Raw genomic sequence first — 9,930 nt, 5'->3', positions numbered from 1 at the left:
ATCCTCCGGGGATGCCGGCTCGAGGCCTCCAGCAGTCCTCTGTGTCGGGGGCAGAGGAGCCCTGCACGGCCTCCCCAGCCTGCCCGTGTGGGCCGCAGCTCCCCAAGGGCCCCCCGAAGTGCTGGGTGGGATGAGGAGGGCTGGAAAGGCCTCTGTCACCCACTGCCCGCCCCTGGACAGTAGCGTCTCCCACCCTCCCTGGCCTGGGGTTTCAGAGGCGGGGCCAAGGTACCCAAGCCTTTCCTCTTTAGAGATAGTGGGGTGGGGGCGAGATGGGGGGCATTGCCCTCTTCTGTGCTCCTCCAGGGAAGTTTAAGGGGTGTGCAGTGAAGTCTAGGCTGTGGCTGGGATCCCCCCGCTCCCCCACAAGGCGGTACCGGGAGCTGCTTTGGGGTGGGGGTCAGCCATGGCAGCCGTGAACTCTTTTAGAGCCACCCCTTGCCCTGCCAGGTGCGTTGGCAGCCGCCAGATCGTGAGCAGTGGCGACTTTCTGGTCGGAGGTGTCTCAGTGAGTGGGGTACCAGGGAGGGGGTGCAGGGCCGAACTTGCCATCCGCCCCTGGGCTTGTCCTGCACGTCCATCGGATCTGCCACCTGGGGTTTCACTGCCTCCCCGTAAACTCGCCTCCTGTGCCCACCGGGACCGGATCCCAGTGGGGGAAATGACGCTTCTGCGACGCAAGCCGCTCGGAAGCGGGTCGAATCTGAGCCCCGCTGTCTTCCGGCCTGCTGAGGACTGGCGATCCGCCAGGAGGGGTCTGGGGGTGGTGTGCAACACTCACTAATAAACGCGTGACTTTGGCTCTGCAAAGGGTCAGACGTGCGTGTCGGAGCGTGGCAGTCGGGTTGTGGCACTGTGATGACCCGGCGTAGACACCACGGGGACACCAGGCTGTGGAATAACCACCGAGCCACGGAGCGCACGGAGCAGCAGCAGCCTGGGGCTGGGGCCAGCGGATGGTGATTTCTCGGCAATGCTGGCATCACTCTGCCTCTGGCCTGAGGGGCCCGAGGCGTGGCCAGCCCTCAGCTGCGGGACTGAGTCATTCCGGTCGGCACACCTTCCTCGGGGCAGGAGGGGGGGCGGGGTGACACTGTAGCTGCCAGGCCTTGGCGTTACTTTAAAAAAAGGTTCTAAGGAAACCTTTTAAATAGACTGCATCCGTTTTCTCCCTCCCTCTCCCCTTTGTTCGGTCGTTGTTCATTTTGCTCATCACTTCCTGCCCAACCACGCGGACAGGAAATCGAAAGGACGCACTGTCCAGCCCCATCGGTCCCAGCCGCGCTCTCCGAGCTCCCTCTCTACTTGTCTCCACACGCACGGGGCGCATCATTCGAGTCCCTCGTCACAGGTCTGTGGTGTATTTTCACAGAGTTGCGAGTCCCTGTAGAAACCGCTTCTAACTGCTCTTTTCACTTGAAATCGGAGCTCATGCATGGGTGACTTGGCCACCCCGTCACCGGCGCCCTTCAGCGGCCTGATGACCGTGGCCCTCTTCCCTGATGGTGCCGGTCCAGGTCCTGGAGTCGAGGCTGCTGATGTCACAGGAGCCATGCTCTTGGCTGTGGGGCGCGGGCTGGTTGGACACTGGACATTTCTCCAGGTAATGAATGTAGTCAGATATTGCCCACAGCGGCTCCGTTTTCCAGCAGGCCTGGGATCGCCCCCAGACCCAGACGGGAGTTCTTACTCAGCATTTTATGAAGAGGTTTAATGAACAGAAAACGCCATTTGTCCTGATTGTCAACTTGCTTATAGCCACCGAGACGACCCTGGGTGTCCTTGTCACTTAGAAGATCAGTGCCCTTGTCTATAGTCTTTGGTCCCTCCCTCTCGCTGGCGTGTAACGTGCAGCCCCCCGGCCCCCAGCCTCTTCTCCCCTCCATCTCTTCTTTGGCCCCCATAGAATACATCTGTACCCCAGGGGGTCCCTCTGCTTCCTTGGGCAGCCTGGATGCCCTACGCTTGGAGACCGGGTGACCGGCCACCTCTCCTGCTGGTCCTTCATTCCGGTGCCTGGTAACTTGCGCAGAGGTTTCTTCTGGAGCCCCCAGGCTCACAGGCCAGTCACCGTCCTGTTTGTCTTGCTGTCTTCCTAGTCAGTCCTCCCAGGGCCTCTCTACCCACCCATCCCCCATGCCCGCCTCTCTATGGTCTATCCCTGGGCCCTGATCCGACGGCCATCGAAAGGTTGCGTGAGACGCGTCTGCCCCTCCGGGTACTCTGGGGCGGTTGAGTCTGACGCAGCCTTGTCCCCACGTTCCCCCTTCCGCTCCTCGTGCTGCAGTCGGTTCTTGCTTGCTCACCCTCCTCCAGTTAGCCGTGATCATCTTCGTTAATCTGCTCATCTTTCTCGCTTGTGCAGTTTGTCCACGGTGTGCATATCGGGGGTCTAAGCAGGAAGCAGAAAGCAGTCGAGGATTTAGAGCTTAGGACCGAACTGGGGGCGGATTTGTCGTACAGCTTCCCAAAGAGCGGAAAAGCCACAGGAGGAACAAGGAGGCGGCCCAGGTCGTAAAGGGTTCATCCTCTGCTTGTTTAGAATGAGAAAAGAAATATCAACAAGTCACACATTTTAAACAGCCGGCCAATATCACAAGCATCACAAAATCCAGAAATATCACGTTTTTCTCAGTCAGCTACCCGTCTGTCCTGTCTCCAAAGTCGTTTTTCCCGTACATTTTTGGCTCCGCACTCTGATCATTTCTTTTTATGATGACTTTGTAATATCATTGTCTTTTGAGACAACAGAAAGTTAATTATCTTCCGAGTTGATCAGAATTTCTTTTCTACTTTTGGTAGTTGGGATGCGTAAAACAGGGCAACGTCAGACAGTTTGCGGTACTACTATGGTGTTTTTGTCCTACGAACATGAGAATTCTGATGAATTCTATCTTATGTGATTTTCATCAAAAAAGAAATAGAAAAGTATGGGGCTCCAGCGACTGCGTGTGCTGCATTACTGCGCTTATTTCTGCCCAGAGAGACTTTCTGTTTGTTGTTGACGTTAAGGAGAATTGAATTCTCCGCTTAGAACTTCACGTCCGGGGGTCGGAGTGGCCTCCCGCAGGCCAGCTTCTGGCTCCATGCGCCTTGAATCTGGCTTCTCCTCCACCGCCCGCGTTTCTCTGGCCCCAGGCACCGCAGGGCAAGCTCGTGTCCTGTCCCTTCTGATTCTGCACAGTAGACGGATTCGGAAGAGAGAGGGGGCGTGCACACTGCGGTGGCCAGAGGTCATGAACTGCACATGGAAACGACCGTAAACTACGGAAATCTAACCCACCTAAACACCTTTCCAACTCCACTTCTCTACATCTCCTTAGGGGGAGCCCCAGATGCCAGCCTCCCCTCCACCGGCGCCTGGCCCCGAGAGAGTGTGACGATCGTAGTTAAAATATTTTCCATTTTGCCAACTTGATGTCTGATCATGAGGATGTACTGCTAGGGCCCTTCTCAGTGCCCTGAAAGGAACAAATCTGAGCCGAGGGCCCTGCAGTGTCAGGTTCCTGAGCATCCAGGGCACTACCTAGAGGTGAGCTGCGGGAAGCCACTCCCACCAGCACAGAGGGTCAGAGGGCGGCAGGCTGTTACGGGGGTCCCAGGACGAGGGTGGGCCTGCCCGGCAGGAGCTGTGGCTATAGAAAGACCGTACCTGCCGCTGGGGGATCCTCCAAGGTGGAGGGGGGAAAGATGACCCTGGTTCTCCCTTGTTCCCCCCTCCCAGTCTCCTCCGAAGCCTCCCATTGGTCGGACTCTGACCAGAACCAGAAAACCTCAGCCTGCAGAGGGTCAGCTCTCCTGCCACTCAGAGGAGAGCTGGGAGGGGCGAGGAACAGACAGATGTACCCATGCTTAAAGAGGATGCACTGTTTACCTGAAATTCAGATTTACTGAGGCTGTATTTTATGTGAGTGGGACCCAGCATCCAGATACCCAACTGGCAAAAGTTTAAGGGAAGGACTTGGTGAGTCCCTGGTCAGCACTGGTGTCATGTGACAGACTTGGCCATCTGCTGATGCTGTTCCTGCCACATGCCGGGGCTGCTGGCTCCACCCCCCACCTTCCCCCACCTGTGAGCGGGATACCAGTGTTGGCTACTCGGTAGACTGTGAGAGCCACCCAGAGAGCAGTCACGTCCCTTTTTGTCACCAATGTATCCAAGCTCCTCAAACAGTGCCTGGTGTGGAGTTTGATGCTCAGTAAGCATTTCTGCGAGTCTTCAGTTTGTAGATGCAGAAATGGAGTCTCAGAAATGGAGTCTTACTGCCCAAGATGCAGTAAGAGCTGGAGGCCGGTTTGCACCCCAATCCCCCTTACACTCCTCGCACCCCAGAGCTCTCACCGAGGATATGCCACTGCCTCAGGGCCTTCTCTGGCTTCTGGCCCTGCAGCTAGACCCCGACCCCAACCCCAACCTAAGCCTGCACAGGGGCCAGGGGGGCTGCCCCAGAACCAGCAGCCCCCTCTGGTTGGCCTTTTTGTATCGGGGCAACTGCTTCTCATGGGGCCGGTGGGCTGGAGACCCCCCTCCCCCTGACAGAGGGGGACAGCAGGTCAGGGTGGGAGTCAGAGAAGGGACTAGAACCCCCGGCGTCAAGGCCCCAGGCTTTGCTGAAAACGGACTTTCTGCAGTGTTTCGTCTTTTGCAGAAGCATATGCCCAAGGCAAAAGGATTCCTCGCCTGGTGGAGGAATAAGTTGGGGTTCCCTTTAATCCAGGGCCCCAGTTGCCAGCCCTGGGGGTGGGAAACAGTCATCCTGCGTTGGGAGCAGGGGACGTCACCAAGAAGGTCTCATCTCCCCCTCAGCACAGCCGCTCCGCTCAGTGGGGAGCAAAGGCCAAGGGCAGAGCTAGGGGAAGGGCGATGGGGCTTATCTCAGCTCAGGTTCCTCTGAGGATAAGCTAGAATCTGACTCTTCACCCCCCACCCGGGACCCTTGACTTTGATCCAGTCCTTCACGGGACAAGGGGGACCAAGACATGTGTCCTGGGGTCCCCTCCGTCCTGGGCTCCAGGGGACAGGAAGAGGCAGGCGGCTCCTGGCCAAGGTCGCTGTGACCTCCCCGCCCTTTCCTGAGGGACTCTCATGAGTTTTAAGAAAAAAATTGAGAATTGATTCTTTTCTGTAGATAGATAGGCTCTTGTCATTGAAAGTGATGGTTTGTGCATGAGTTTTCACAGCGCCTCTTCCTGCAAAGCTCCCTTTGGAGAAAATGGTCACTTTTGGACTAGAGGAAGCTGACCAGCCTCCTCGTCGTTGGCACAAGAGCAGAATGGTGTGTGTGTGTCGGTGGTGTGTGTGTGTGTGTGTGGTGTGTGTGGCTGTCACCCTCCCCTAGCGACAGCCTCATTCCCGCTCTGCCCCGCTGCTCAGGTTAAGCTGTGTAAGACCACAGAGGGGTTGGGGACAGCCACTCTGATCGTGGGTGTTGACAGTGGCTGCAGCCCTATGAGGAGAACAGGTGCGACGTGTGGCAGCCCAGTCATTGAAATAATGATAACAGACTCAAGAGTCTGTGGAGAGTCTAGGGCCTCTTCAACCATTTCAACGCTGTAATTTTCCGGGTTCCATCCTAAAAACCTGGTTGAAAGGAGAAAATAAAAGGCCTTCACATTGCCCTTCTCTCGCCCATCCCGGCTCCCCCCAAATTACACACACAGGGGAAAACCCACGACACAGGCATCCGGGTGCCAAGACACGTGGGCCAGCTCCCGTCCGCAAGGCTGCCGTGCCGGGTGAGGCCGTTCCTGGTGGGACTGTGGTGAAGGCTGGCTGCCTCCAGGCCACGGTCCCCAAGGAGGGCTCCCCCGCCAGGCGGCGGTGGCTGTGCGCCCCGAACGCTGCTCCCCGGGGAATCCCGGATCACCCTCTTTCTCCTGAGGACCGAGGACCCCCGTCTGGTCTGGACGCCTTCTTCTCTGCTTTCGAAGGCTGCGTTTTCCCTCGGGCTGGGCCGCGGGCCAGCGGCCAGTCCCCACACCACCGCCCTCCCTCGCCCTGTGCTCCGTCTCCCCTGCCGCGTGTTTTAATCTCCCAGCCTCAACACATTCAGCTTCGCGGTGTCTGTCACTGGCTGCAGCTCGTGAACATTTACAGAATGGCCTTTGCCACGGCCCAAGTGAGCACAGGCACCAGGCGCGGAGTCTCTGGGGTGACCGGGCTGGGAGGCACCGAGATTCTGGACCCCCCAAGTCCCAACTGTTTTCTGTGGACCTGGGGAACCACCCTGCCTTCCTCTAACGTGCCGTCCGCCCGGAGGGTGTCGACCGCCCTCAGCTGCGGGGGAGCCTGGTGGAACTGGCCATCTTTCTTGGGGTAGCAGTGCCCTGGCTGTGATACGCCTTGGTTAGAAGCCCTCTATTTTGTTAAAATGCATCAGCCCAGGCAGCCAAGCTCTGTTAATTCCTAATTACAGGTCTTTGGTCCAGGCTGGCGTATGTGGCTGGTGAGCAATAATAATAATAATAATAGTAATAATAATAATATAGTTAATATATTGATATTGGTAATAAAATCGTTTATTGAGGGCTTATTTTGTGCCAGGCATTGTGCCAAGTTCCTGCAATGTGTGGCCTCATCCAACCTTTGAGTAAACACCTTTGAGTAAACACCATGTCTGCCCTCCACCCCCGTTCTGCGGGCTGAGAAGCTGAGACTCGGCATGCGGGGGGAATTCCTGGGACCCACAGCGAGCGCCCGGCGAGGTCTGGATTCAAACCCTGTTTGTCTGACTCCAGACCTTCCTGCCTCCCTGGCCTCTGAGAACTCGAATCATTTGCTGTGGGGCGACGCCAGGCAGCTGAATTTCAAATCATCTCCTTTCTTTCCGAATATGTTTTATTTTAAAATCACATAAAAATAACTCAGTTCTCAGCTAGACCAGTGAGCCGTTAGATGTCCTGGAGGCTTTTCCGGCTGCTTCCCTTCTGGCCTCGGACACGGGCCTGAATAACTGGGTCTGGGGACGGAATTTCAGCGGCTCTCAGCCCGGGGTCTTTGTGGGGAGGTGGGCGTGTGTTAGGGTACAGGCCCCTCGGATGCTGCTGCCCCCTCTGCATTAGCAGAGAGCAGGCCTGCGTCTCCACAGTGCCAGGGGCTGCATGGCACCAGCCATGTATTTTGGGAAGTCGGAAAAATAAACAGTGTAAATAAGATAAAAACTCCACCCGAGAAATGCGAGACAGAGTCCGTCTGCCGTTTCCCACCCCCAGCGGGTCTGGGGAGACAGGCACCCCCGAATGGATCCTCTTCGTCTTTACCACTTCCCGGAAGCCAGAGCAAGGGGCACGGGTGGGTGGCAGCTGGCCCGGGGGAACACAGCCGGCGTGACTCGCCACAGGAATGCTGGGCCCGGCCCTTCCCGATTCCTCGCTGCGGCGTCTCCTTCCTGGGGACGGGATTTGTGAGCATGGCCGTGGCTCGCTGGTGCCACTCTTAGCCCAGGTAGCTCATGGTGGCAATGTAGAGTGGGGACAGGCGATGGTGATTCTCATTGTTATACACAGTGCAGCTCCCAGCTAATCAGGTATGTGGAGTCCTCTGTCCGGCCAGCAGCCTCGGGACCAGCACCGTCCTCCCCCTCCCTCTCCTCCCAGCCCTGGGCAGCCCACCAGAGCCACTCCAGGCCAGGCCTCATCTGATCTCAAGGGTGCTATCAGTTCTGCGGGCCAGGTGCTGGCCCCTCCTGCCCGCCGAAGGCCTGCGGCCATGGTCTGGCCTCTGTCTGGCGGGGCTGGCCTGGGGTCTCTGCCTCCGGTTGGAGTTCCAAAGGAAAAGAGTTGTCGTCATTCAGCGGTGAGCAGACACGTCACCAGTCAGGCGGGCACCGGGGGCAGGGTGCTGGCCTCCCTGCCGCGTGAGGCCACGGCATCAGTCACACTTCTCCAGAGGCACAGAACCCGCAGGAGAGACAGAGGCAGAGAAATAGAAAGAGCCAAGTCCAAGTCCGAAGGCCGCGGAGCTGGGGCAGCCGACGGTGTGTCCCCGGCCACGTTCCAGTCGGGCAGAGCGCGGTCCCCTTCCCCTACCTTCTGTTCTGTTCGGCCCTCGGCAGGTTGGAAGATGCCCGCCCACGTTGGGGTGAGGTCTGCTTTACTCAGCCCACCGATTCACACGCTAATCTCACCCAGAAACACCCTCACGGACACGCCCAACTGACGCGTGCCAGCCACCATCACAGTCCCCGGGGTGGCTGGTGCTGGCGCGTGCCTGGGGTGCCACGGGACAGCTCCACAGCTGCGGGGCTTCCGAGCCTCACTTCCTGCATCTGTGAAATGGGGCGGTGGCTGCCCCCTGGGGTTGCAGGTCGAGTGAGTGGGAGGGTGGGCACGCAGCTCGTGGTGGTCACAGAGCCTTAGCAAGTAGACGTGGTTGCGACTGCATGGCGCCTACCTGGCCCGTGGTCACTCTGTGTCGGGTCGCTGACCACCTGCCTGGGGCTCTGGAACCTTTGGAAACATGGCCGCTGCATTCACACCCAGTGGGTCATAGTTCTGGTGTGCATTTATGGAATGCATGTATGCATGAGACGCAGCTCGTGGTGGTCACAGAGCCTTAGCAAGTAGACGTGGTTGCGACTGCATGGCGCCTTCCTGGCCCGTGATCACTCTGTGTCGGGTCGCTGACCACCTGCCTGGGGCTCTGGAACCTTTGGAAACATGGCCGCTGCATTCACACCCAGTGGGTCATAGTTCTGGTGTGCATTTATGGAATGCATGCATGCATGCTACGAGAGCCTCCCTGGAGGACTGCAGGGGGCAGTTGGCACCTCTGCCCCCAGCGCCCTGGTGGTGTCAGGTGGAGGGGGCTACAGGCAGCGTCCGGGTCCCCCCTGGTCCCTCCCGAGCCACAGGCCCTGCTCCAGCTTGCCTTGCTGTCTGCGAGGGAGGCTTGCGCTGGGCCACCTGGGTGTCCTGGCGGCTCTCTGAAGGGCGGCCTGAGCACGCGGCTTGCCTCCCTGCTGCCCCGTGGCTGCCCGACCCGGCACCTCTTGGGTGTGCTCAGCAAATCCCCTCAAGTTGGGACTTGCCGGCCGTAAGCCTCTCCGAGGATGGGGTGCTGGGCCGAGGGGTGTGCGTGAGGGCGGAGCGTGTGCAGCGCGAGGCCGCGTGTCCCAGGTTCTGCCCTTGTCTCCTCCTGGGGGCTGGGGAGGGACAGCTCACCCGCTACCCTCCCAAACCCAGCCCAGCCGCCCCCGCGTTACAGAACCCGGTGCAGGAGAAGCCTGTCCCGAGACAGGTGGACGTGGGCCATACTGGGGCTCCCCGGGCCTGGCTGTGTGCCAGCTCCTCTCTGCATCCCGCAGACGGTCCCCGTGCCTGGCAGGCTTGAGACAACCCCAGAGTTCGGAGCGTGGTGGGCTTGGTCTATTCTGGCCTCGGTTCCTTGTAGCTGTGTAGCCTTGGACAAGTTCCTCAGCCCCCCGGGGGTTCGCCTCCCTACCTGCAAAGTGGGGTAGTGAGGGTTAGGTGGGAACACCTGTGAGGAGGCCATGGCCCCAGTGCCCGGCCTGTGGCCAGCGTCCAGAGGGAGGCGGCTGTAACTGTCGAGGCTGCTGGGTCCAGGTGTCACTCGGGAGGTCTGGGGCCTCTGGCCTCGCAAGGGGCTGGTTCTGGAAGCCCTGGCAGGAGCGGAGGTGAGGATGTGCCCAGTATTACTGTCTCCCGGCTGCCTCATGTGACCTTTGCCCTCTGCCCGTCTTTAGGAGTCACGCGGACCTCCAGCGATCGTCTCCGGAAGCTTGGCGACCCAGCTGGCCCGGGTAAGCGGCTTGTTCAGCCTCGGCCCTCTTCGTTCATCTGGGACAGGAATTGCTGCTCTGAGACTTGGGAGAGAGTCTACCGACCTTGGGCCCAGCCTGGAGGGCCAGGGGGCAGGACGAGGACAGGGAGGGGGTGGAGCAGTGGGCGGGGCAGAGGGCTGGACAGGAT

At 59.1% G+C, this 9,930-nt stretch overlaps 1 protein-coding gene across 1 annotated transcript in view; it reads left to right on the top strand.

Annotated features, from left to right (window-relative positions):
- The window catches only part of SEPT9 (septin 9), a 139,976-nt gene that overhangs the window by 3,635 nt on the left and 126,411 nt on the right, over positions 1-9,930 (top strand). The window contains exon 2 of the mRNA XM_025047177.1: positions 9,705-9,761. The gene's annotated coding sequence lies outside the window, so the exon portion shown is untranslated. The remainder of the gene's footprint in view (positions 1-9,704; positions 9,762-9,930) is intronic.

The sequence above is a fragment of the Pteropus alecto genome, unplaced genomic scaffold, assembly GCF_000325575.1.
Source record: "Pteropus alecto unplaced genomic scaffold, ASM32557v1 scaffold134, whole genome shotgun sequence".
NCBI lineage: Eukaryota > Metazoa > Chordata > Mammalia > Chiroptera > Pteropodidae > Pteropus > Pteropus alecto.
Note: the sequence above shows the minus strand (reverse complement) of the source record. Positions and strands in the feature narration are given on the sequence as shown.